This window comes from Hirundo rustica, chromosome 24 (assembly GCF_015227805.2).
Source record: "Hirundo rustica isolate bHirRus1 chromosome 24, bHirRus1.pri.v3, whole genome shotgun sequence".
Lineage (NCBI taxonomy): Eukaryota > Metazoa > Chordata > Aves > Passeriformes > Hirundinidae > Hirundo > Hirundo rustica.
In genome coordinates, this window is record NC_053473.1 from 5,855,069 (window position 1) to 5,880,894 (window position 25,826).

The 25,826-nt window shown below is 46.5% G+C and overlaps 1 protein-coding gene across 5 annotated transcripts in view; it reads right to left on the reverse strand.

Moving 5' to 3' along the window:
• Nucleotides 1-25,826, reverse strand: part of SRGAP2 (SLIT-ROBO Rho GTPase activating protein 2) — a 92,661-nt gene that overhangs the window by 64,304 nt on the left and 2,531 nt on the right. The gene's annotated exons all lie outside the window — the stretch shown is intronic.

Genomic DNA, 25,826 nt, shown 5'->3' on the forward strand with positions numbered 1-25,826 from the left:
CCCCTCCTCTCCTTGAGAGCTTGGCAATCCCACCCACTGTGATGGCTGAAGACAAGGAACAACCTCCTGAAGATTCTGCTCCTGCTGCCAGTGCTTCAAGGGCCTGAAGGTGAATAAGCACATGTTGAATTCACGGTCAAGATGCCAGTGGCAAAATTAGGATTAAACACCAGGTATTTCTTACTGTGAGCCTTGCCCTGTATTGCTGAATTCTGTCTATTGTATTTCAAGCTCACGTGGCTGACAACTCCATAATGCAAACATCCTCAGTGGCCACAGAAAGTTTTCCATCCACCTCAAACAAAATGTTTATTGGTTTCCATCACCGGATTATAAAGTCACCTGGGTCACCGAGGGACAGACCATTGTATAATCCTGGACGTGTGCCTGACTTGACATTCATCCATTCTGCTACCACCTTTTCAACATTCCACGCAGCATGCAGGAGACAGGTCCAGCTTATAATGAATTCAGAGGGTAAGGAAGGATCTTCTGCCTTCTATATTTTAGTCTCATTTTCCATTCCCCACCCGGAGCAGCTGTGGCTACCCCATCCCTGGAAGTGGTCAAGACCAGCTTGGATGGAGCTCGGAGCAACCTGGAAGGTGCCCTTGCACATGGCAGGGGGTGGAATGAGATGAGCTTTAAGGTCCCGTCCATCCCAAAGCATTCCATGATCCTCAGCATCCTCAAACTCCACCAAACACTCCTGCAGAGCTCCTGGCAAGAATTTGTTGTTTTCATCAAACAATCCCACCAGGGGGATATCCACAGTGACCGGGGCTGCACCTTGCTCTGGTACAGCACACAACGTCCACCTTCGGAAAAAGAATTTCCCAAACGTGACTTTTTAAGGCTTAAGCATCCTATGAAGTTGGAAAACGGAATCAAATCTCCTGTACCACCTTGTTCCTTCTCCCACAGGTCACGCAGTGACCTAAGAAAGGGCGACCTCAGAGCCTGGAGCTCTCCTTCCCGGACTCTGAACAACATTCCTGCCCCAAGCAGGATGATGTCCCTGCCTAGGAAGGGTTTCAGCTCTTGCCAGGGATAAGCTGGAACTGCCCTAGCTGGATGGCAGCAGGGTGAATCACAGGCTGCCAGCACAGGGCACCAGGAGGAGGCACGAGCAGCCCCAGCTGCTGCTCAGTATCGCTCACCCACCTCCTGCATCCACGCCGTGCCTTTCCCAAGGAGTCCCCGCCCCATCCCGAGTGCCACGCTGGATAAAAAGATGACAAGCTTGGGAAAGGAGTGGGATGGCAGCAAAACACAACCACCAAGCCCCGGCTCGCGCCCAGATGAAACAGCAAAGCTCTCACCCACACGGATGTGCTGCACCGGGCAGAGCCCAGCTCCAAACCCAGCTCCAAAGCCAGCCGTGCCCGGTGGTCCCACGCCCGTCCCCATCCCGTGGCACTGCCACGGGACCTCAACAGGAGCCAAGGCACAGCCCAGGGACAGCAGGATCCAGGCAGGAACGGGCAGGTGGCAGCCAGCACGGGGTGTGTGGCTCAGTTAGCCCTGACTAAGAAGGAACCACGCTGAACTGCACACCCAGCCTAACACAAGCTTATCTTTCAGGCTCCCCACAGCGCAGGAAAGGCAAGAAAAGCCAAAATGAATTAAATCTCCGCTTCAGACAAAGCTGGAGCGGTGATTTTAGATCTTGTGTCTCATCCTTTTCCAGTCCTCGTCTCCTGAAAGCTGACACACACTCGGGTGCTGAACATCAGCATGAGATGTCCTGGCTTCCCCCTTTGGAGACTCCGTGAAAGTCAAATTAAAGATTACATCTGAGTTTAAAGCCAACACTCCATTCAGTTTGCAAAAGTTAAAACCATCCAACACTACAACCCGTGAGTAAAAGCAATAACTGTTTAAACATACAAGTAACTTTCAGAGAATGCGCTGAATCACATATTTTGACATGTTCTTACCACATCACTAAATTATTCACATTTCTCCTGCCATCACTTATGAGAGGCTGTACTCCAAGAGTGAAGGACTTGGTACTTCTGACTATTTTTATTGGTACATGATTACAAACAGGGCTGTGACTAACAACAGGCCCAACCCAGCAAACTCCAACGTGGCTGGGAGGTTTAATGACTTAGAAAAGCCTTCATATATTAACAGAATTCCAGGGAACAAACCGTGTCGCCAGCCAAAAGCTGTTGATCATCGCAGCCTTAAAAATCTCCCTGGTAATCTAAAAGCTCGGCTTTGAAGTGAAAATGATATAAGAGGAGGAAATACAGCCTTTTGTTTAAGCCCAGAGCCAGGAGGGAGATTCAGGTTCACAACCACTGCGAGCCCTGGAAAAGGTAAATATTCTTTCTACAGCCAGATATTCCATTTGAGAAATAACAGCGACGGGTAACACAAACTGACAAGGATCCCTTTGTAGTTATAAATATATAAACAGAGCTGGAGGTGTTGGGAGCTGAAATTCTTCCCAACAGAGATTGATGAAATTGTTTTGAGGTGCAAGACGAGTGCTCGGAGATTTGCATTAATGAAGTGGAAGGAGAGGACGCCAGACATGCTTAAAAGCAAAAATTAAGGCTGGTCTCGGTCTCAGGGAAGAACTGAGGACATTCAGCTTTTATTTCCTCACCTACACCCTAATATATGCGCATCACTAATTACCTGGGGCTCCCAGCTTTTCCAGGCACCGAACAAGTGCCACTTGCAGGAGCGTGGCAGCCGCTGCTTCTGCCCTGGGTGATGCCTCCAGCACAGCTGGCACCTGGGAAATCTGTAACTTTTGAGAATCCCACTGACCACAGCCAGCCTGGACGCTGGTTTTCCATGTCCACCCAGAAAAATGAAAACACACACACCACTCATCTGATATTCCCAGACTGCAAACTGCTGTGAGGCTTCAGACCCACAAAGCTTTAAAGCAGATGCTGAAAATTCCGCAATTCACCATGTTGACGAAGTTGCCAAGGTATTTAATCCATCCAGTATTCAAATTAAATATTTAAGTACTTTTCTTCTGTCTAATGAAGGTCCTCCTTTGCTATCACGAAAACACAGCCCATGCTGTTGACTTTTGGGGAGGATGTTTAAAACCAGAACCCGGATTAAATTCCCCTGGGCAGGGATTCATGGCCCTAATTCCAACAGCAGAACGTGAGCAACTCCTCGGAACAAGCCTGATAAGGGTAACATGTTTGAGTACATCAGGTAATAATAATCTATTTTTAGGTTCTACAACTGTTTATTCAAAAGACATAAAAGTTTATCAATACATTTCAAATGCCCACGTGCAAAGCATTGCAGCTCCTCCTCTCCAGGAAGTTTCACAGCTATTTTAGGATTGTCTGTACTCAGTTAAAGGTTTTCCCCCAGCTGACACCAAGCCAAAATAAAAAACAGAAAAAACACCAAAAACCTCAGGCAAAGCTTTGCTTATGCTTTCCCAATTTCTGAATGCTGGAAAAAACACCATGGGCAAGTAGTAAAACTACATTTTATCACTGTTTTGCAGCATGGAATTACAGGATAAACAATTCAAAAGTCATTTTGACACATGGACTGCTGTTGAAATCAAAGACAACACATACACACACATCCCCCAGTTCATATTTTCAAGATTCAGGGAATAATTTAAATTAAAAAAACTCTTTGCAGCCTCCTGTAATGAGCATCCCCGAGTGTTGTGTGGCCCTGGGAGGCAGGAATTGCTTTGGGCCCACTAAACAACCTGGAATAATACGTTCTCCAAACAACTTTTTCATAGTTATTTCAATGGTTTCTTCTCCTGCAGGGTGACAAAGCCAACACAGCAGAGATGGCCAAAAATTTGGTGAATATTTTTAATACAAAGGGGTTTTTTTCCCTGCTTTAGTTCCCTTTCTGCCTCTGGCCCAGGGCAAACCAAGTCTCCCTGAAGCACCAAACTCAGATATTTTCCATCACACTCTCCTACTGCTCACCCAAACCTTTCTCTCAGGAAGAAAAGACTCATCCCTCAAACCCTGCTGCATTCATCACAAAAAAAAACCCAAAAAGATGTTATCAGTGTAAGGAGCTGGAGATACGCTCGCAGTTATTCACAACAACGCAGTAAACGCAGCAAGGAGCAAAGCTGAGCATGTGCTGGACACATTTTCCATCAAATTCCTCCTGATTTCTCACAAAACCAAGGCCGGTTATGACTAAAATGTAAAACTGTGAAATGTTTCTGGATCCCTTCAGGGAGGGAGGGCAGGAGTGGGGATTCCCAGCGGGTGTTGCACAAGGATCGCATCCCAAGGAAGGGAAGGAAGTTTAACTCCCGCTCCTCCACCAGCCCCTGGAGAACCCCAACCCCACCACCCTTCCCTTCCAACCCCACTGAAACCACTCTTGAGCACCTTAAACACCACCAAAAAATAATAAAATAAAGGCATGAAGGAATAATAAGAATTACTGAGTTTGGGGAAGGTTCCTGAGCTGTGATCCATCCTGGGCCTCCCCATGGAGCATCAGAGTGCAAGAAGGAACCCAACTGCCCCAAAAGTGTGGGAAATGCACAGAAACACCCCGCAGGAACCACGGTAATAATTCATTTGCAAGCCATGAGCTGCCTGGGTGTGGGGAGGGAGGGAAGCAGGCAGCCAGGGCTCTTCCCTTCCGAGCAGGAGGAGATTTGAATGAAGAATGTGGTGCACAAAGCACCTCAGGTTCCTTTGTGCAGGGAGAGGCTGCACTTGCTCTCAAGCAGAAATATCTGTTTGTTCTAGAATAAACCCAGCAGGAAGAGGCAGCAGAACAGGTCCAGGAGACAAAAGCTGAGTTTAAGATGCTGCTGACCCCGTGCAGCTCCAGCTGCTCTGCTGGGGAGCGTCCCAGGGGACGGCTCTGTGCAGAAGCTCCTGGATCCACCTGCAGCCATGTCAGGGGGGTTTGGATGGGTGGCAGGACAAGGTTCTTCCCCCACAGGGCGCTCAGGAACTTCCCTCTCCCCAAAACACAGCCCTGGAGCGATGGGTGCCAAAACTCTCTGCGAAACAGCCCAGAAATATTTGGTTGTCGTCTTCTTTAGGCCCAAATCTCTGATGCAGAAAGGTGGATTTCAGGGTTAAGAGAAAGAAAAAAACAACCCAATCCTTTCTTATTTTAAAAACAATTCTAGCACGTTTCTCCCAACTCCTGCTTCTAGCAGTTTCTGCAGCGCTTTCCTGGCTTATTTCAGAGAGAGTTTCTGTTTGCAGCCCTTCACCTCCCCATCCCTCCCTCTGCTCCACAGCGTAGTAGCTGTTTAGTAGCCACAACTCCATCCTAAAACCTTACATTTGTCTCCCTCTTAAGCGTTAAGATTTCCTCTGCTGCTGCTGATTAAAACAGAAGTTAAACAAGGGGCTCCTTTCGCCTTCCAAAATTCCTCCTCCCAAGTGTTTCAGCGGGGCTGCGCCAAATTTTGCGAGGGGTTTATTTTAACGGTGAAACAAGCCCTAAACTGAAGTGAATTATTCATCAGAAACGCGTAACTCGATCATTATTTCTGGTGTTCCCCATCTGCTCTCAGTGCCTCAGTTCACCTCAGGAATCCCAGCTCCAGCTCTCTGCACATCCCCGGAGCGCCAAACTGCAGTGCTGCACACACAGACACCTCCAGAGCTGAGAACGCACCATCCACACACTCACACACAGATTAAATCCTCCACAGCCCCAATTATTTCTTCAGGAAAACAGTCCAGGGATGGATCAAATTCCCCAGGCTGCCTCTGCAAAAAGTTAGTTAATTTGATATTCTAATTTTTTATTTATCTGTCACGGGTGCTCCAAGTTTGGAAGTGCTAAAGGATCTGGGGTGCAAGCACCCAGAAACAGCATTAATATATTAAAAAAAAAATCACTACTTCTTCCCAATTCACAAGACCTGAGAGTAACTCTCTTACACACCACTATTTCATGTGAAACAACATCAAGTGTATTTGTCAAATGAATAAAATCGCTGGAACAAAAGTGGCAATTTACAACTTACATGCCTTAATCTCTTCAATTAAAGGAAACTCCTTTGGTGAATGATGTCAGATATTTAGAGATACAAACAGAATGATTAATGCTGGTGTCTAATTGAATTTCACCTCAGGATTTCTTTGCCTCCCTCTCCTCTCTGGTACCTAAGACGTTAACATGAATAAATGATTGAGAAAGAAATGAAGAGAGGAACAAGAAGGGGACATGTAAACACTCCTCAAGCACAGCACAGCAAACTCAATTTCAAAATCACTTCCAGCAGGCTGCCAAATTCCAGGGCTGTCTTAGACAGCCAGGGGAAAGTCAGACACACGTGGGGTTGGTTTTTTAATCACATAGACCATTTTTCATCCTTGCTTTGAATTAAAAAGAACCAACACCAATTTACCTGGAATATTTCTTAAAGATGCAATAAATAATAATAATAATTAAAAAAAAAAACGAAAGGAGAGTAAGATGAGGCTTCATTTTAAAATCCAGTAACTACAGAAGAGTGAAAGACAACCTTGGGTTAGTCCCACCATTCCAGAGGCATCCCGCAATGAAATCCTGGGAATGAAGAACCTTCCCTGGTGCCGCCAGGACATCCCTCCCAGTGCTGGGTGCCGTGCAGGTAAACCCACCTGGTCTGTCCCGAGCAGCCCAGCCCGGGGCAGGCCAGCAGCCCCTGGACCTGGACAGCTGAACCATGAAGATCTCCTGGGGCTGCTCCTTCCCTTCCTTCCCTCTGGAGCAGCAGGGAAAGCTCTCAGTCCATGGAGGGAGAGGACAGCGACTGTCCCCAGGAGTCAACGAGGTGAGTCAAATATCCTCAGCCGTCAGTGCCTCCCTGCCAGGCCCTGTCTGAGTGTTCCTGGGAGGTTTCCAGGGCTATTAATTAACCCTGAGCATTCCAGGGGAGGTGAATAATGAGCATCATTACAGACACTTCACAGCTGGCTTGAACAACATCAAAAAGGCCCAGGTTATTTGCCCAGGGTACCAGTGGACAATGATGACAGAGTTTGTTTCCTTCCAGAGCAGCCTCTCATTTTCCCCACCAACACCAGCCATTAAAACACCCCATAAAATCAAAGTAACGCCTCCTTCAGCTGGTAGGAGAGCTCAGGATAAATCAATCTTAACTGTCTGCATAAGAAATCAAATTGGAGCATTGTTTTAACTCAGATATAACACACCTAAAAGCCAGACAGGAGCCTAGTTGAAAACCACAAAACACATTTATGTTAAAAAAAAAAAAAAAAAAAAAAAGCGCTCCAGTCTCCCTGTTGCTCTTTGGCTCAGTCTGTTCACATTCCAAAGGAGTTTACAGCAGGAATACTCAATGAAAGCAAAGCTATCCCAGGCAGGATTTTCCTATCAAATCCACAGCACTAATTCCTCCAGGTATAAATATTCAGCTGTAAAAGTGCAGCACTGCTGTCTCAAAAGAAACTCACATTTTACTCCACAGCAACTCTTGTAAAGGAAGAAATGAGTATTTGACAGAGCCTGCAAAGCTCGAATGATGTGAATCATCATTTTTCTATCAGTTCATTGTCAGCTACAGCAACACCCATTAATCAGCACAGCTTAGACCAGAGCAAGAACAAGGAGATGCTTATTTTTCATAAGCCTTTGTCAGAGAACTGACATTAAAATTCAGGTCCTCCTTTTTACACACACACACGTGGTGCTTTATCATTTAGAAACCATTTATATTGCTCCAGCATTTACAATGAATGACTCAAGGTTCAATAAAAGACTTTACTACATACAATGTTTGGAAGGTACACAGCGTTCTGCCCAGTCTTTATACAGTAGTAACTTCTACAATAAAATTAAAGTCTTCATCTGAATTTTTTCTTTTCCTCTCTGATCCCATCCTAATTCCCCTGCAGAAAAAAAAAAAAAAAAAATCACCTAATTTCCAAAAAAAAAGCTTTTTCCAAAGAAACTCAGGTGTGACCCAACACACAAATTCTATCCATGCACCAGGTATCAAAGGGAAAAAAAATCCCCATATTTTACACATATTTGTATAAATAAAACTCAGAATAATTTGAAGCCAGAATATGAGACACAGATGCAGATTCCCAGCATCAGCTGGGTAACAGAGGCAACACACTATTCCCTGAAATGAAGCACCACGTCCTGCATTTTCCATGCAGGCTGATCCTGGCAGGAAAAGCGCTGGTTTAGGGCTCTGCACAGTTCAAGCTTGACCTGAGCCCTGATTAACTCACTTCATTTTTCACTGTGCCACTACACCAGCACAGCTCAGTCCCTAGGAAACACCACTAAAAAAAAATAATAAAATAAAATCCAGATTTCAGAGTCATAGAACCCCAGCCTGGTTTGGGTTGGAAGGGGCAGGGACACCTTCCACTGCCCAGGGTGCTCAGGTTTAAATTGAGATTTCTCAGAGCCACTGGGACAGGAGGAAAGGCGAGCACACGTAACACACCGCCCGCTGCCACGGGTGTGATTTATTTACCACGAGCATCTGAAGCCCCGGCCGTGGCAGAGGAGCCCCTGAAGGAGCTGGGGACAACCTTGGCCAAAATCAACAGCAAACAGCAGCGAAGGCTCCTCCGCAGAGACCCGGAATGTTTGTGTTGGTTCAGTGAGCAGGGACTGAAAACAACACACCCGAACCAACCAACCAGCCCAACAACCCGGCACGGAAAGAGCAGAAACGGCCGGGAGGCTTCCGAGAGCCCGGGGATCCCAGGAGGCTCCTGAGAGCCCGGGGGCTTTGGAGAGCCTGGGGATCCCAGGAGGCTTTGGAGAATCCGGGGATCCCAGGAGGCTCCCGAGAACCCGGGGGTCCCAGGAGGCTTCCAAGAGCCCGGGGATCCCTGCATCAAGCAGGGCAAAGTCAGGGCCAGCTTAGTGAAGGAATTTTCTCCATCCTCCTTGAGAAACAAAAACACTGAGGTAGAGAAAAGGAAACTTTCTCCAGAGATCCAACCAACCCTGGAACACCCGTGTTTCTCAATCTCATTAACACCAAAAATTAACGGAGCATTTTGTTTGGGTTTAGGGGTTTTTGTTGGAGATATCTATAACTTAGCAAAAGCCTGTGTTAGGAAGGTCTACAAATATTATCTTAACAATACTGAACACGCAAATAAATGGTGTGGTAAAACCTCCATTGATAAAGTTACACGTGTAACTTTCAATAAAACTTATTTAAATTTGATTTATATGCTGACAACAGCTCAGATAACTTAGGAAAGGCAGTTATTGGCATGGCTGAATTATGAATTATCAATACACGACATTTCATTAGCTCTTATTGCTCGTCAGGTGTATAAATCATTGATGCCATTAAGCTGTGACTGACATTTGTAAATTCTCATGGTGGTGGACCTTTACTGTGGAGAGACATTCCTGCAAAGAGCCAGGACAGATGGATTTGTTATCACCATTTAAAATCCAACACTTTCACAGGAACATCAGAATAACTTACAGAGGGAAATGAGCAGTGAAAGCTTCAGCTGCTCTAGTCCTATTTTTGTTTTTTTTATAAAAGCCTGAATGGTAATTTCCCATTAGCACAAGAGATCTGTTTTTTCACTCCTATAAAGCCATCGACTCTCCAAACAGAGCGAGTAACCTTATCAAAGCAAGCCACTGCACCTTCCAGTCTGACTCACACCGAGACCATCTGGACAAAACATTCAGACAAGAGCTTTAAAAAAAAAAAGTAAAATCCCAACATCTTGAAACAAATTGCCAGACAGGATTACACAAAATGATCTGTCGAACGTGTTAGAGACGGCCAGAAAAATCTTTAAAAGCAGACAGAGGGCAGGAAACGTGGATCCTTCTGGGATGCACTTATGGCTTATCTTTTCACCTTCCAGCTTTTCCAGCTGTAAAACCCAAGAGCAGAGCCTGCACTGGGGGCTCCAGGCTGCCTGAGGTGCTGCAGCGTCTCCGGAGATGTCCAAGGAGCATTGCTCCAGCCCTGAGAGCTGGTCCTGGCCCCCTCAGCCCGTTCTGCTTTCCCCAGCCACACCAGCAACCCCCCAGCACTAACAGTGCCACTGCTCCCTCCTACCAAGCAGAAAGAAAAAATTACTCAGATCTGGGTATTTCTGCTCATTTCTACCTCCGTTTGCCCCGACAGCAATCAGCAATGGCTCCAGCTATTAAAGAACCCCTCAAATCTTGGACTTGATTAGCCAGGGCAGTTTTTATCCTTTATCTGCCAAAGCAGACACGCTGATCCAGCCAAGGCCCTGGATCCAGCTCGTTGCACATTTGCCTTTCCCATTAACGAGCCCAGAGGTCATTTGCCAAAGGACACACAGATAAAGCAGACGAACTTTCCACTACTCCCCGACAGCTTAATTACTACCCGGGATCTGGAGCAAGCCATGACAACTCCGCATTCGTTTCCACATTTCATTTTTATGGCACTCCAACATCTGCAGAGGATGCTGTAATTAAAAAGGAATAAAATTATGGTAAAAACAAAACAAAAACAAAACACCAACAAAGCCTGGACACAGTCATCTGCTCAAAGAACACGGATTACACAGCAAGTACAGATGCTCTGCAGCCAGGCAGAGTCAGTGTGCAAGCTTTAAAGGCCTGAATTACACACGCTGCAGCAGCCAGGGGAGACTAAAAGGACTTTTAAGAAAACCCCGAGTCTGACAGCAGCATGATGTCCCACTTGGCTGTCCCACAGCGTGGCTGGAGCTGTGCTCTGTGTTGGGAATGAACCAGACAAGCACAGGGCATCCATCCTCGCAGCATTCCTGCATCCAAGCAGCCCAGGCAGCAAGGCAGAGGGGCAAAACCTCCCGAGAACAGGATGTCCAGCTTTTAATCTCCTCAAAGTGTAGCTAAGAAACCGCTGCAGGGGAAGGAAGTGGAGCCAATCAATCTGGAGACAGCCTGATCCTCTCCAGTTCCCCACCTCAGCCCAACTTGAAAAATCTTCACTTTTAGGCACAGTGACACTGAGCAGCCTTGCAGATGACGGACAGAAGGACTGGGCTCACACAAACAGCTCCACACTTGCAGCTTGCATCAGCCACACCACTCAGCAATGCAAATTATCTTCCTCAAACTGGAGAGGCTGCAGAGGAAGGAGTCGAGGTGCCTGGTGACAGCAGCTGCTTCCCCTGTGGCAGCCGCTGGAAGCAGAAGCATGCGGCAGCTTCCTTGCAGAAAGCTCTGCCCTTAAAAATAAAGCTGGAAGAGAAACCCCTTCTCACACCTGTCCTTTGAGAGGATTTCAGATCTCATCCCCCAAGCCGAAGTGCCCGGCGGACACGCTCTTCACATCACCACACGCTTTGAGCATTGATTCCTGCTGCAGCATCCACGACCACCTCAATTCACATTTAATATCAGCTTGTACTTTCCTTGATTTCACAACACACTCGAAATAGAACGAACAGAAAATTCTTTCCTCAAGAGGTTTCGGTTCCCTCTTTTCAAAATTGCGTCACCGACAAGACGACAAGGCCGATCCTCGGGTGGCACACTGGGGTCTCCTCTCAGGAGCCATGTCCCTTCAGAACATCACTCTCCCCACAAAAAAAAAAAAAAAAACAACAAAGCAGTGAGAGGTCTCCAACAAGAGGAGAAGCTCCTGAAGGACCCGTGGCTCTCAGAATCAAAAACATCCCAGCACACAATGGCCCGAACGTGCCGCAGCGGCCGCGGCTTTTCATTCCGGCCATTGTCCGCTAAGAATAGCCCAGAGCCCCACATTGTGTGCTCCTGTCCACCTCCCTGCCAGAGCTATTTAAAGCCTAAAACAGCTTCTCCTTGGATGTCAGCTCTGGCTGGGAAGTCAGAGCCAAGGCAGTCTTGAGATTGCGGATTTCAGAGCGCTGCCCGCTCGGTGCCGGGCGGAGTTTGTGATTAAAAACGACAGGAGAGGAAAAGCCGCTGAGAGAAAACACCAGAGCAGGTGTGGAGAGCTGCACGGGACAAGCAGCACATCCACGAGCCAGCTCTTTACAGGATCACAAAGCAGTCAGCTTGGAAAAGACCTCCAGGATCATCGAGCCCAGGCTGTGACCGGTCCCCACCGTGTCACCCAGACCATGAGGTGCCACCTTCCCAACACGAGCTGGCTGATGGCACCTCCAGGCCACCTCCATTTCCAGCCTGGGTAAGGTTTTAAAGACAGTCCCTGATAGAGATTTAGAGGACAGCGAACCTATCCTCTCACAATAAATATATCCCAGTAACACTGCTCCAAGTGTGCCCGCACTGAGCCACAATCCAGTGATTTTCCACTGAATTACCTGAATTTTCCATTGAATTACCTGTCCAGGGGCTGTGCAGAACGCATTCAGGTGCTCCTCTGGCACACTGCTGGGGTTTGAAATAGTGAGGGTCAATTTTCCATTGAATTTCCTGAATTACCTTGAATTATTAAAATCCCACTGATCCAGCATCATTCCTACAATGACACAGACAACAGGTACTGTGTGAACCACAAAAGCACACGGCCAGGCAGCCACAGAAGCTGGAATCAGCACCCACCCTGCTTTCCAAGAACAAAACAACACCAGCTAACCTCTGTCACTTGCAAGGAAATCCAAATATATCAAAACCAGTAGGCACACGCCAGGAATAAATGCCAATGCCCAGGGATGCTGCTCATCTCAGCACGATTTCTTAATTCTTTGTGAATAATACCCCACTGACAAAAATAAAGCCATGGACTCAGGCAATGTCTATAAATGTGAATTGCTGTGATTTGTAATTGTCACAGAAATATCAGCCTTTAAAAAAAACCAAAAAAAAGAAACCAACCACGTTACTCAAGGCCCGGGAGCCCCATCAGCACCTCGGTGCTCCTAAGACAGCTGCAAATCCAAGGCAGGATTTCTCCTTCTATCTGCAGCTGTGCAGAGCCAAAAAGCTCCTCCCGGCTCCAGTTTGGGTCCAAAAGGAGCAGAAAAATGATTCATCCTCCCACTCTGCAGCCAGGCTCCCATTTCTCTGCCAGAGCTGCCAGGAGCAGCCCGAGCCCACCACCTTTGGAGCACTCCAGCAGCGAGGCAGGAGCCCCTCCCAGCCCTCCCAACAGCGGGAACATTTGGTGACATTTCCACTGCCACAAACAGGGAATGAATTTGAATCAGCACCTATGTAAAAGATGAAGGTTGAGTCACCCACGCTGACTTCTCATGCACCAGACTTGGGTTTTGCTTCTTCCCCGTTCGCCGCATGTGAACAGCGTGTTAAAGAAAATATAATCAGGGAACCTCTTAACAAGCAAAGGGGAAAAAAAAAAGCCTCAAAAATGAACTCACTGATGAGTTCTCTTCTACTTGCGGTGCTCACTGGACTTGTGACTTCATCTACAACAGCCCTGCCAACAGGAGAAAACTGAAAATAACCTCTACCCAAATCAAAATGACAGCAATTAAGCCATTAACAAGCGGCTTGGTGAGTTCAAGCCATGAGCCTGGAGTATTAAATGGCATTTTAAGCCTTTCTAGGGAAGAACCACTGCTTGCTGTTACAACTCTCCGAAGGCTTGAATGGATGGCTACAGAACTGCTGCCGAAAAAAAGCTGCATCTGGCTGAGCAAGAGAACTCAAATTAACCCAAAAAGAAAATCCCCACATCAGCAGGTTAATAGTAGGTGTAGAAAAAAATATTAAGACACCCAGCCTGCAGTATTAGTTTATTTAGAGTAACCACATTATTAACCAATTTGCCATCGGTAATAGAAGCCATCCCCAGTGTCACCACTAGCACAGAACTCTGCAGAAAGCGCTGGGATGAGCAGCCTGACCTCAAACCAAGCCCTGGCACGCAGGGAATGAAATCACCACGGAACCAGGCACCCGCTGAAATTTCAAGTCCAGCCTAACTACTGCCAGGGCAAAGCGGATTTCTCTTTGCTCCTGACACACTTTTCCCCTTCCTCCAGCACATCCGACTGCTCTGCGGCGTTCTCCTCGCGTGTTCTGCTCCAGGACGGCAACAAAAAGCAGACACGAGCACCTTCAGCTGGGTGAGCAGCCTGTGGGAGCACTGAGACACGACCTGAGCAGCCTCCTGCCTCTCCTCCTCCTGGGCAAAGCAGGTCAGAAAGCAGGAGGGAATTCCCAGCACCAGAAACAAGGAGAAGGTCTCTGCAGCACAGGGAATCTTCTGTTTCCTCTGGCACAACCCCTCTTCCCCGCAAACCCCCCAAAAATCCATCCCCAGGAAGGAGGGAATCCACTGCAAGCAAACAGAGTTTGCTCTACACAGGGAAAAGGACGAGGCATCAGCCCACAAATAGTCTGCTGTGCTTGCTCTACCCCCAAAAAACACACGGAACATTCACAAACTTCCTCCTGTTTGGATTAAAAATCTTCCCAAGGCTCAGCTTTGGTGGGAACAGCAAAGGGTGGCTTCAACACTAAGGGTTCCTCACAGATGTTGGGAAGTGGCAACACAACCCCAGTACAGGAGGTGGCAAAATGAGCGTCCTTCACATTCTCACCTGGCCTCTCTTCCTGGCAGCTTGAAAGATTTCAAGCTTTTAAAACACAAATTCGACATCCAGGATTGGCAAACCAGGTATCTCTGCCAGCACTGAAGTTCACACAAGCCTTCCACTCCTAAAAATAAAACTAAAAGAAAACAGCCATGCAAATTCAATCCCAGTGGGGCAAAAAGGACTTTGGGAGAATCGCAAAAAACTGGCGCTTAAAAATAGCAAACCTGATTTGTTTGTGTTGGGAGATTTCAGGGAAGCGTTTATTTCCTTCTTAATCCCCAAAACAGCAGGAATCAGAGAGAGCAAAAAAGCGAAGGGAGAAAGGAACGAAGGCAGGGATAACTGCAGACACATCTCAGCTTCCTGACAATCTCATTCCAGACTGCACAGAGCTCTGACTCATTCCTGGAGTTGTTTTTGATTGTTCTTTGCGGTTGAGTTTTGTTTGAGGGATGAGCTGCATCCCCCTCTCCCTGTTTCCAGCTGATCCAGGGAGCACCCTTGGTCGGACACACACCTCACTCAACATCACCCTGGGATTTGTCCTTCTGTCCCCTCCAAAAAAAAACCCAAGAGGAACAAAAAAATAAAATAAATCACCAAGTAAAAGCACTGTGCAGTTATCTCCTCTGTCCAAGTAATTTTCTTGAAAAGAAGAGGCACATCCTGTCCAGCCACGCAGGCTGCACTGCCAGACAAAAAACAAGATATAAAAAAAGTCCAGTGTTCTCTCAACATGTTTCAAGACGTGCAACTGAATCCCATAAATCTCACCAGAGACCCTGATTTAGGTCATTTCGAGTAATTCACTACCATTTAATCTCCTCACCTACTTTTGGGCTGCTCGGAACACAACGGCTGAGTGAGATGTGCTGAAAGCCCCAATTCAGGGACCCAGGGAACACAGACTCCCAAAAAAAGATCTGGATCAAGGGCAGGAGGATCCCTGTCCTCAGCCAAGGCAAAAAGCAGCTCCCACAAAGCTCTGACACCATCACACCAGAACAAAGGCTGGTTTCAACTCGATGCTCTTTCAGTGATCATAAACCTTCTTTTCAAAATGAAAATGGATTTAATTTTAAAGGAAGAAAGCAAATTTTTATTGCATGCATATTGTAATACACATGCAGTTATACCCATGAATAATTTGATTATTTCGCATTAAGGTAGCTGAGAAATAACATTTATAATGTTTAAAATGTGCTACAGGAAGTTTCATAATCCTCTGAAAGACAACGCTGGCTTTTGGGTTTCTTGGGTTTTTCAGGCATTAAAGATGCAAGAGTTCTCAATTATAATTATTATATATGATGCATAAACTGCCTCATTTACATTAAGAGGCACAGGAGACCAAAATCTAAGCAGAGATGTTAAGTGAAATCTGGAAAGTGATGCAGTAATAAAACACAAACCTCAAGAAATCTGCGATACAGCTGAAGAGCTCTTTAGTGTATTGAAAAGAACATTGTGTTTGGGCTACTTCACACAAACACAGATAAATAAATACTTCACAGGCTGATTGATAAAAACACAAAACCAAAAGTGCTTCCCTACCATCTGATAAAACCCACTCTCTGTATGAGAAATGAGGATTTGTGCTCTAAAAAAAGTGAATGGTCAGCAGGTTTTGGTGTTATTGCCCTAAGCAGGAGCAGCGAGGGGATCTTCACTTTATTAACAAAATCAGCTTTTAGAGAGGCACACGGCAAGAAGCAAAGAAAACAAAAAGGAGGTGGGAAGGAAAAGGAACCTGTTTTCCTTGTACTTCTCAGAGCCGGATTTGTTCTTCCCATCGCTGTCAAAGACTCAAAGCCGTTCTGCAAACACAGCACAACCTCCCCACAGGACAGCCCAGGCAGGGCTGGCTGGATGCTGATGGCTTTCATTAAAAAAAAACCCACCCAAAAATAAATAAAAATAAAAATCTACTTACTCTTCCCATCCCCTGCACACACCTTTCCACGATCTCAAAGCAACCTCCCCCTTGCAAGGAGAGGCATCGATCTTTTGGGACCCATAAATGTGTTTAAACAATCAACATATAAATAACCTCTTACTGCGAGGACCACAGCGAGCCTTCCCCGAGATGCAGAGCCCTCCAATTAAAGGTAACAGCAAATTAGCAGCACTTTCATCCCAACCATAGCAGCTGGTGGAGCTGCTCTGGGTTGGGGAGAGGGCGGGGTGCAATGGGAACTATTTGCATGGAGCCTAACCCTCAAACCACTGCAAACGATGTCAGGGAGCTGGAAAAGGCAACAGAGCCGGGAGAAAATTATAGCTGCTCCTCCAGCAGCCTCCTCCAGCCTCCCTGCCAGTGTTTATTGTGGAATTCACAAGCTGCAGATGCTGCCGCTCCGGAGGAACCTCCAGCAGCACAAAAACAACATCACCCCCTCGTCCCTGCATGCGGGACATTGGATATTGGGGAATTTCCCAAGGTTTGTCTTGTTCCTCCCCAAAATGCTGATGGAGCCTTGGGTCTGGGTCCGGTTCTGAGCCTCTCACCTCATGAAGGACAAGAAAATCACAGAGTCAGGAGCAGCCAAGCAGCAAATGGATAAATCACAGCAAGAACGCCCAACCGTTCCAGGGTGTTTACCAGAAAATAGCTTGGAGTTCCAGAACAAAATAAAACAAAGAGCCCCAACAAAACCAAACCAAAACACTCCCTTGGCTGCCAAAAGCTGCCACTGCTTTCAAGACTTAAGAAAGCTCTACCTGTAGGGGTTTTCCAGAGGGGCCAGTGCCAGAATTTTTTCCTGATTTAAATCTGAAACCAAACTACTACCTGAATTTCCACCGATGGGTTTGGTGGGCAGCGTTTTTAGCCAAGATTTTCAGGGAGAAAGCGTGAAAAGTGGAAATTAATGGATGCAAGGAGCCCTTCCCAGCTATATTCCATGAAGTTCACTGTGATGGGGGAAATAATTTGACATAAAGCCTAAATTAAGATTAATTCCTTAAGTATGAAGACAATGGTTATAAATGTGTTTGGCATTAGGCAACTGGCCTAAAATAAAAGGACTGCTCTTAACACTTTTGCGTAAATTAATTTATCATTGCAGTCAGAAATTAATCATATCGTGGAAGGTAAAACCAGCATATGGATTGATAAAAGTTCAAACCAACCTCAGAGCAAACACAGGCAATCTGGATGGCATAAGGAGGGAGAAAAGGCAATTTAGCAACCAGCAACAAGCCTTCACACCCACAGGAAATAAAACCAGCACTCGAGGGGTCCAAAAGTCAGCTCCAAGGGGTGCTGAGCCCAAGTTCTGAGTTTATCCAACAACCCTGGTCAGCACAGCAGAAATCTTTGCCAACTCGAGTTCCCAGCTCAGGAACCTCACACATTTAGCACAGACGAAATTTTGCCTTGCAAATAACCAGAAACCAATAATGTCACGGCTCTGACGAACCTGGCAGAGCTCAGACTATTTCAACCTCCCCCAGCCTGTCTGTGGGTGCTGTCCATCCTCCCTTTTTTTCCCCCTTTCTTCTTTTTTCATTTCTACAGCACAACCCACAAGCGCCGAAAAAAGAAAAGGAAAAAAAAAAGAAACAGAACAAGGAGTATCCAGAGTTTTTAGACATTCAGCTCCAGGGGGAAAACACGAGAGCACAGTTTCATTCATAGCAAGTTAAGTTTCCATCCAAACATCATCAGTGTATCCTGTGACCTTTGTAGTGCTGCGTTTTTCCCTCCCTTTTCCAGCTGCACACTTTAAAGCCCTTTACTGGCAAAGCCTCTTGTTCCTATTTCAGCATCGCCCCGCAGCGCTGGGTTCCTCCCCGTGGGGCTGGGACACACACGGGCACCAGCAGCGACCCACAAATACTGCTGGGGTCCTGGCATTCCCGGAAGGGAAAACTGGGATGAAGCCTCTTCCTCCTCAGCCACACGGAGAGAAGACAGAAAAGTTAGGAAGGGTTACATTCATTAAAGAGACCAAAGCAAAGCCAGGCTCCTCTCCAAAACCACTTCACAGGGACATTCATTTATTAAATTTCTGTGTGACTGCTTATCAGACACTGGGGGAAAAACCTCCACGGGCCTGCTCAGGGATCTGCCCTTCCACACTCTGCTTTGTCACTGGCATTCATTCACCCCTTGCACAGATTAACCAAAATTGAGACTTTTTTCCCCCCACAGCAACAGTGGCTGCTTCCTACTGATGTGTTTTTCTGTCCTCAGGTCCTGACACCCTCCAGGCTCATCGGACTCGTCAAAACACACCCGTGATCATTTGCTTTGTGGGTCACAGGCCTGAATTTACATCTGCCAATAACCAAAATAATATATAGATAAATAGGTAAAGAAGTAATATATTTAGCTAAACAGGCAGCTAAATAAAACCTTGACAGTGGATTTGCCCAAGGCTCCAGCCAGGAAAGCAGCCCTGCCAGAGGGAAGGGATGTCAGCATCTTGGCACATCCAAACAATTCCCTGATTCTGCTTCACAGGCACTTGCTACAGCCCTGGCTTCCCAGCAAGGTGGAAGAGCATCAGCTTCGCAGCAAGCTTCATTTCCACTCACGGATGGTTATTCACAGTGCCACCCATTGCCTCGGGAGGAGCTCACTCCTCACAGATGTGATTTCCCAGGAAAACACTCCAGACAGCCTCTTCCAGCCCTCCCCAGAGGAACCGGGGTGGAAGAAGGAGAATTGTCACATCCCAGTAGCCACCAGCTGGCCATGGTTGCCACAGCCCTGCCCAGATCGAGGAATTACACCTGGTGGAGGGGTGGAAGTTTCTTGGATACATAATCCTATCCCAAAAAATTTAACACAAACAGTGCTAAATGAAATACGGGGATAACTCTTATTTTTATTTTTCCTAGAAGCAGCAGAACCACATAAAATGTGTTTTGGTACCACACACTCAGAGCAGGAGAACAGCAAGAGCCCGGCTCCGGTCTGAACTTGCATAAAGAAAAGGATGATGTGAAATTTCCCCATTTTCCCACCTAAACTCACAAACTCAGAGCATGCCCCGCAGTGGGACTCACTGCTGGCCCAAGACACTCTCAGGGACTCATTCCCAGGCAACAACTGTCGTTATTTTAAGTAGGTTCAATTTGCAAGCACTCCCCATCTAAAAATTGCATCCTTCCATGGTTTCCTCCCTGCAGGAAAACCATCGTCCAATGACAGCGGTACAAAAACAAACCAAAAAATCCTTCCCTCCTTGCAAGAAGCCAAGAAGCTCTTCCTGGAAAGTCCTATGATTTAAGAAAAAAAACAACAAAACCAACGTCAGACGTAGCAGGACCAACCAGCTCGTCCTGCTGCAGCAGCTCAGGGCTGGAGACTGAAATCCACGCTGGCTTTGGAGTTAATCTGGTCATCTGGCTCCTTCTCGAGAGTCAAAAAGCCAGAAGCTGCTCATGTGCCACAGGATAAGGCAGCTCCCCTGGCCTAATTCAGCCCATTTCACACTAATCAATGGGAAGCATTGCTGGAAACCCTTAAAGACCTAAGAATTTTTGCACCACATTTAGCAACACCTTCAGGGAAGCTGTGATTAACTCTAAACTCAAAGCAAAAAAACTGGGTCAGAAGATTTTGATTTTAACAACAGCAAATAGTTACTCTGGTGGCAAAAAATTACAGTGTTTTAAATGGTTCCAATCCATTTACAGCACCTTCTTGGAAAAATACCAGTTGAGCTTCCTCACTTTACATCCATAGGGTTTCTGACTTTAAACACATGGAGAGTTTCAATGACCATTATCCAGGGATTTCACAGAAAAAAAAAAGGCCCCATTTTGTCTCCTGGAGTATTGCAATTTGGGAAGAAAAAGGGAGAGAGAAAGTAGAAATGAAGACTGGCCTCTACTGATGGAATTACTGCCGGGTCAAGGCCCTCTCTCCCATCTTCTTCCACACTTCTATCCCACAATAAATCCCGTAACTGCATTTGCTTCCATCGCCTACAAAGCACTGACAGCATTCCAAGAGCGGGACACCCGTGATGTTGTAGGAATTCTCAGAGAGAAACCATGAAATCTGTGAAAGTCATACCAAAAAATGAACTAAATAAAGCCGTGAGTAAATGAATATCAACTGTGCATGGCACAGCGAAAGCCATTCAAGGGAACATGTGCTTGAACATACTTTCCATCTCAACAAAGGTTCAGATTTTTCACTCTTCATAACGACAGCTGAAAAAAGTTGACCAGGCAAAGAGACTCTTCCAAGTAAATCCCTAAAATGGCCAAAAAAAATTAGTAAGGATTTAAAAAAAGAATAAAAGAGGAGTCGAGCCTTTTTAACTGACAGGAAAAGGGAAAGATACTAATTTGTAACCTCACCACGAAAGGAAATCATTTAGAACTCAGGAAAAATGTCCTGTCCCTTAGCTGGGAGTCAGGGAAAACCGGCTATTACCAGTAAACTTTTTATAGAATCCTACTGGAGTTACACTGGCAATTCCTTCTGCTCTTGGAGGGAACTGCAGCACTTAAGAGGATGGAGTGGTTTGGTCAGCTTTGGTCTCCAGCCTTCCAACACCTGATGAAACGCAAGAAGGGGATTTTGGAGCTGGAGAGGAAAGAAGGCAGACTCTGCATTCCTTCACCTCCTTCCATCCTCATTAATAATCCATTAGCAGCAGTTGGACACAAAAACACAAACTATTGCTGGAACATCAAGGCAGCCTCCCAACGCCCCCTTCCCCCTTTTTTGGCACCAAGGCTGCTGGGCTGGCCCAATCCAGCTCCAAAACTCAAGGGATTAGCACTATCAGGAACTGCAGAAAACCAGATGATTCCACAGCAATTCCAGAGCCCCGAGTTTGGAGCAAGTCATTGTTGCAAACAAATGGAATCACTTACAGGCACAGAGCCGTGATTAACTGCAAAAACCCCTTAAAAGGTAGTTTCACATTTTAAATGGCAACGTTAATCCAACGCATGCAGAGTCAAAATATCAGAATTCAGGGCTGTTTCACTCAGCCACACCAGGGTGAGAGGCTGAAAAGTCTCTTTACAGGGTGTATTAAAAACTCTGGGAATCCCCACCCAGGTGGTGCGAGGATCAGTCACAGAGTGCAGTGACCAACCCGGCGACCTGAGCAGGTGAGTAACACAAAAGAGAAATCAACATTTATGTGTAACATCAACACCACTGAAAAATCCCAAAGCACACAGGTTCGGCAGTAAAATAAATGACAGTGATTTCAGCCCATTGATATAAAAATCTGAAGACCATTCTGTAAAAAAAAAACAAACCCTGCAACCATTGAGAGAAATGCCAATTTTTGGTTCAAATCGTCACCAAAAGCATCACAGTTCCCTTCCAGCCCCCAAATTACAGCTGCTGACCCCGTCACAGTTACTTTTGCAATCTTTCACACCCAGAAGGGCTCAACCAGTCAGGAGAGCTCACCAGGATTAAAAACTGCCGAGCATCCCTCAGGAAGATGAACCATACAAATGAGATTTCCACACAGCATTTAAGGCAAAAAATCACAATCAGATCAAACACTCTCTCAGATGTTCAACGCAGAGAGGAAGAAGGGACTCATCCGAAATTTATCAGCCATTTTGGGGAGGTTTAAGGGAAAGTTTTAGACATTTCAGTAGCCTGGGTGTGATGGCAGCTGGGAGGTTGCCTGGAGTTGTTCTTATCAGGGATCTTCCCTTAGCAAAGACAAACTCGGCTCAGCAACCACGCAGCCACCTCTGGGCTCTGCTTGCTCCTGCTATAAATTACCTCATCCATTTGTCATATTTTTAGCACTTTTTGGGCTGGGCTGCAAGATCTGCAAGAGATGCATTTTTAACCTTTGCTAGCGACTACTCAAGGACAGAAGTGGTTTACGAGCCCACGCTGCGTAAAAAAATGTCAGTATTAAATTTCTGCAGCTCAAACCATGGAGCTATTTACTGAAGCTTTATACAAACTAATTAAATATAAGGCTCTCGTGGGACACGAGGAGAAAGAAAAGGAGAATTAAGAGATAAATCACTGGCTTTTCTTTCCTCAGCAAGTGTACACTCCAATTTAATATATTAAACCAAAAAACACCCTGACAGCGCTCGCTCGGGCACGGAGAGGCAGCATCCCAACCTCACACGGAACACACGCTGCACAGCATAAATTAATTATCTCTGCCTCACCACAACTTGCACAAAGGAATTGGGAGAGACAATCCAGACAAGGGGATGAGCTGGAGATATCAAAGGCTCCATATGGAGCCCACGGAATCTCACTCTGCAGCTTCACAGGGCTCCCAGGCTGCGTGAGCACATGGCACGGGGAGGGATCAAAGCAGCGCTTCCCTCCCCTGCCGACCCCGGGTCGCCCTGGCAGGAGAATTCCGACTGCTCCGCAGCGATTCCTGCCGGAGGCTCCTCAAAAAGGGGCACTCCAAGGAGTCCTGGGGACCCTCTGCAAGAGCAGAGAGGACAAACCACGGAACCAGCGGAGAAAGGCTGGAGGTCAGCGCAGGTGTCGGGGAAAATCAACGCGTCTGGGCACCTCTGTGGGTTAATTCCCTTCTTCAGAAGGGTGAGTTTGGAGCTGAACCTCCAGATGTTGGAGACCATGGGCTCCATGGGCTCACTGGGCAATCCAGCACATCCTCTGGTGGTCAGTTCGAGGGTCAGAGCGAGAACTCAAGGCTGTCTCCAGCCTGGCCTCAACCAGAGCAGACCAGCAAGGAGCCCCTCGTTCCCTCCACGCCCCCGATCACTGCACAGCAGCTTTGGTTAAAAAAATCTTCAACTTCAGACATTCATTTCATTCAAATGGTTATCTCCCCACACACACAAACCGCAGGAAGAGCCAACCCAAACCCCAAAAGAGGCAGAGAAATGGCATTGGGAGGCAACAAATACCTAAAGCTCATGGTTACAGGAGAACAAAGTTTCACTGATCCACACCTCATCCCTGGAAATGTCCAAGGCCAGGCTGGACAGGGCTTGGAGCAGCCTGGGATAATGGAAGTTGTCCCTGCCCATGAGATGAGCTTTAAAGTCCCTCCCGACCCAAACCACTCCCTGATCCTTTGCCCTGCTGCCCCTCTTCCAACAAAAAACACCGAGCTCATTCAGCAGCAGAAAATCAAAAATGTTGCGTCGCGATGATCTATTAATCAAGCCATCCTTTAAATGGTTCCTGATTAACCACTTAAGGCTATTAAATTTTTAAACAAAGCTCCATCATTCCATTAGCAATCATTTAAAGTGCTTAAGGAGGTGTTTGTGGATTAAGGGTTTTAAACGAAGCCTCTAAACACAGCGCAGAGCGAAGCACAAAAAAATCGCCCCAAGTTTCTAAATGCCAGCAAAAAATACGCGAGTTTTCTCATCCGAGGAGCAGATGCCACCTCACAATTCGTGTAGCACGCCAACACGTGATTCATCTCACCCCCACAGCCACTGCTCCGCTCCCCAAGTCAGGGAAAAAGATTTCAAACAGTTGACACCATTTTCTCACTGTTCCTAGAATTGGGAGCAGAATTTGACCAGGACACCAAAATCTTTCTGTAAGAACCTTGGGGTGATGAGGCAGCACCACCACACTCGTGGATTTCAATGGATTTAGCTCCATCTCATCTTGCCACACTTGTGAATTTCAATGGATTTCGCTCCATCTCATCTCACCACACTCTTGGATTTCAATGAATTTAGCTCCATCTCATCTTGCCACACTTGTGAATTTCAATGGATTTCGCTCCATCTCATCTCACCACACTCGTGGATTTCAATGAATTTCGCTCCATCTCATCTCACCACACTTGTGAATTTCAGTAGATTTAGCTCCATCTCATCTCACCACACTCGTGGATTTCAATGAATTTCGCTCCATCTCATCTCACCACACTCATGGATTTCAATGAATTTCGCTCCATCTCATCTCGCCACACTTGTGAATTTCAAGGAATTTCGCTCCATCTCATCTCACCACACTTGTGAATTTCAGTAGCTTTAGCTCCATCTCATCTTGCCACTGTGATGGAGAGACCTGCACATCCCCGGAATTAGAGCTGAGAGATCCCCTAGGGAATCACAGCAGCACCCAGCTCACAGCTGAGGTATCTGTGGGATGTAATGCAAGGTTTGTGGTGTTTTAGAAGGAGCAAAGTCTCCCCCAAAGTTGGTACCCCAAGGCAGGGAGACAGTGATCTCCCAAAGGTCAGTGCTGGGTGGAAAAGGGAAGCTCCCCCTCTGGAATAGACGAGGGGATGTGGGACAGGGGTGCTGCAGGACTGTCCTGTGCATTTCTGAGCGGTCTGGTCCCTCTGCACCTCCCTCCCAAGGAGGGGCAGGAGCTGGATCAGCATCTCCTTCCCCACTGCTGCGCCGGGAGAGAGCGTCCAGAGCATCCCGAGGCGAACTCATCGCTGCGCTCACCACTAATTCAGGAAGGAAAACCCCTTCTCCCAGCTCCTCCCGATCCCTTCACACACTTCCGGCCTCCTTAACCTCCTGGAACTAAGACAGCAATGTTTTTATAAGGAAAAAAAAAAAAAAAATCTGTGCGCCACTACTGCAGCCCACTTTTGGGAGCACATTTCCAGATTAACTGACAGCCTCAGGGATGAGCTGAGCTCTGGCAGCAACAGGGAAGGCTCCTTCCCATTCTCCTGGTGTCTTGTCTGAAAAGGAAGGGAAGGATTTCTAATTCATGCGAGAGCTGAGAGGTGAGAGGATGCGCTTTGCTAATTCTAAAGCCTCGTTTCCGTGTTATTCCCAAATATTGTGACTGCGAGCTCGGATCCATCACGCGCATTTTGATGGGGTAAATAATGAAAGAACCTACAAGCCTCTAATTTTACACTGACTGCAATTCCCAGTTCCAAAGACAGCTCGAAAACAGGAATAGAAAGTAAACCAGTAAAAGAGAAACACGCCCTTCTCCATTTCTAACTTTAAGAACCTCAGTGTTAAAAAAAAATAAAAAATAAAAAAATCAGAATAAACTCTTAACACAGCTTCATATTTGCTCAAATAAGCATTTTGCAACATAAGTACCCAAACTGCTTCTAGGTGCGGGGCACTGGGGTCAGGGTAGGAGGGGTCTTGTAGGACAAGGTTTTAATGATTTTCAGCTGACAAGCAGAGCCCCCCTCCCCAGCAGGAAAAATAACCGAGAGCCTAATTGCAAAACAACATCTTAATTGTCAGTTTTAATCTAGGCTTCCTACTCAGATTTAAATCTGGCTTTTTTTTTTCTTTTTTTTTTTTCCCAAATTGCATTGATTTAACTCCATCAGCCCTGCCCGAAGGCCATCTTTCCTGCGTGCTCTGAGCATACCAAGCAAGTTTGAACCAATTAGATAAATCACTGAATCTCAGAACTTCCTAGCAGCGACGTACCAAGCCATGCACATGCCCTAATTATTCTTTTAAATACATCTCCTCCCGAAAACT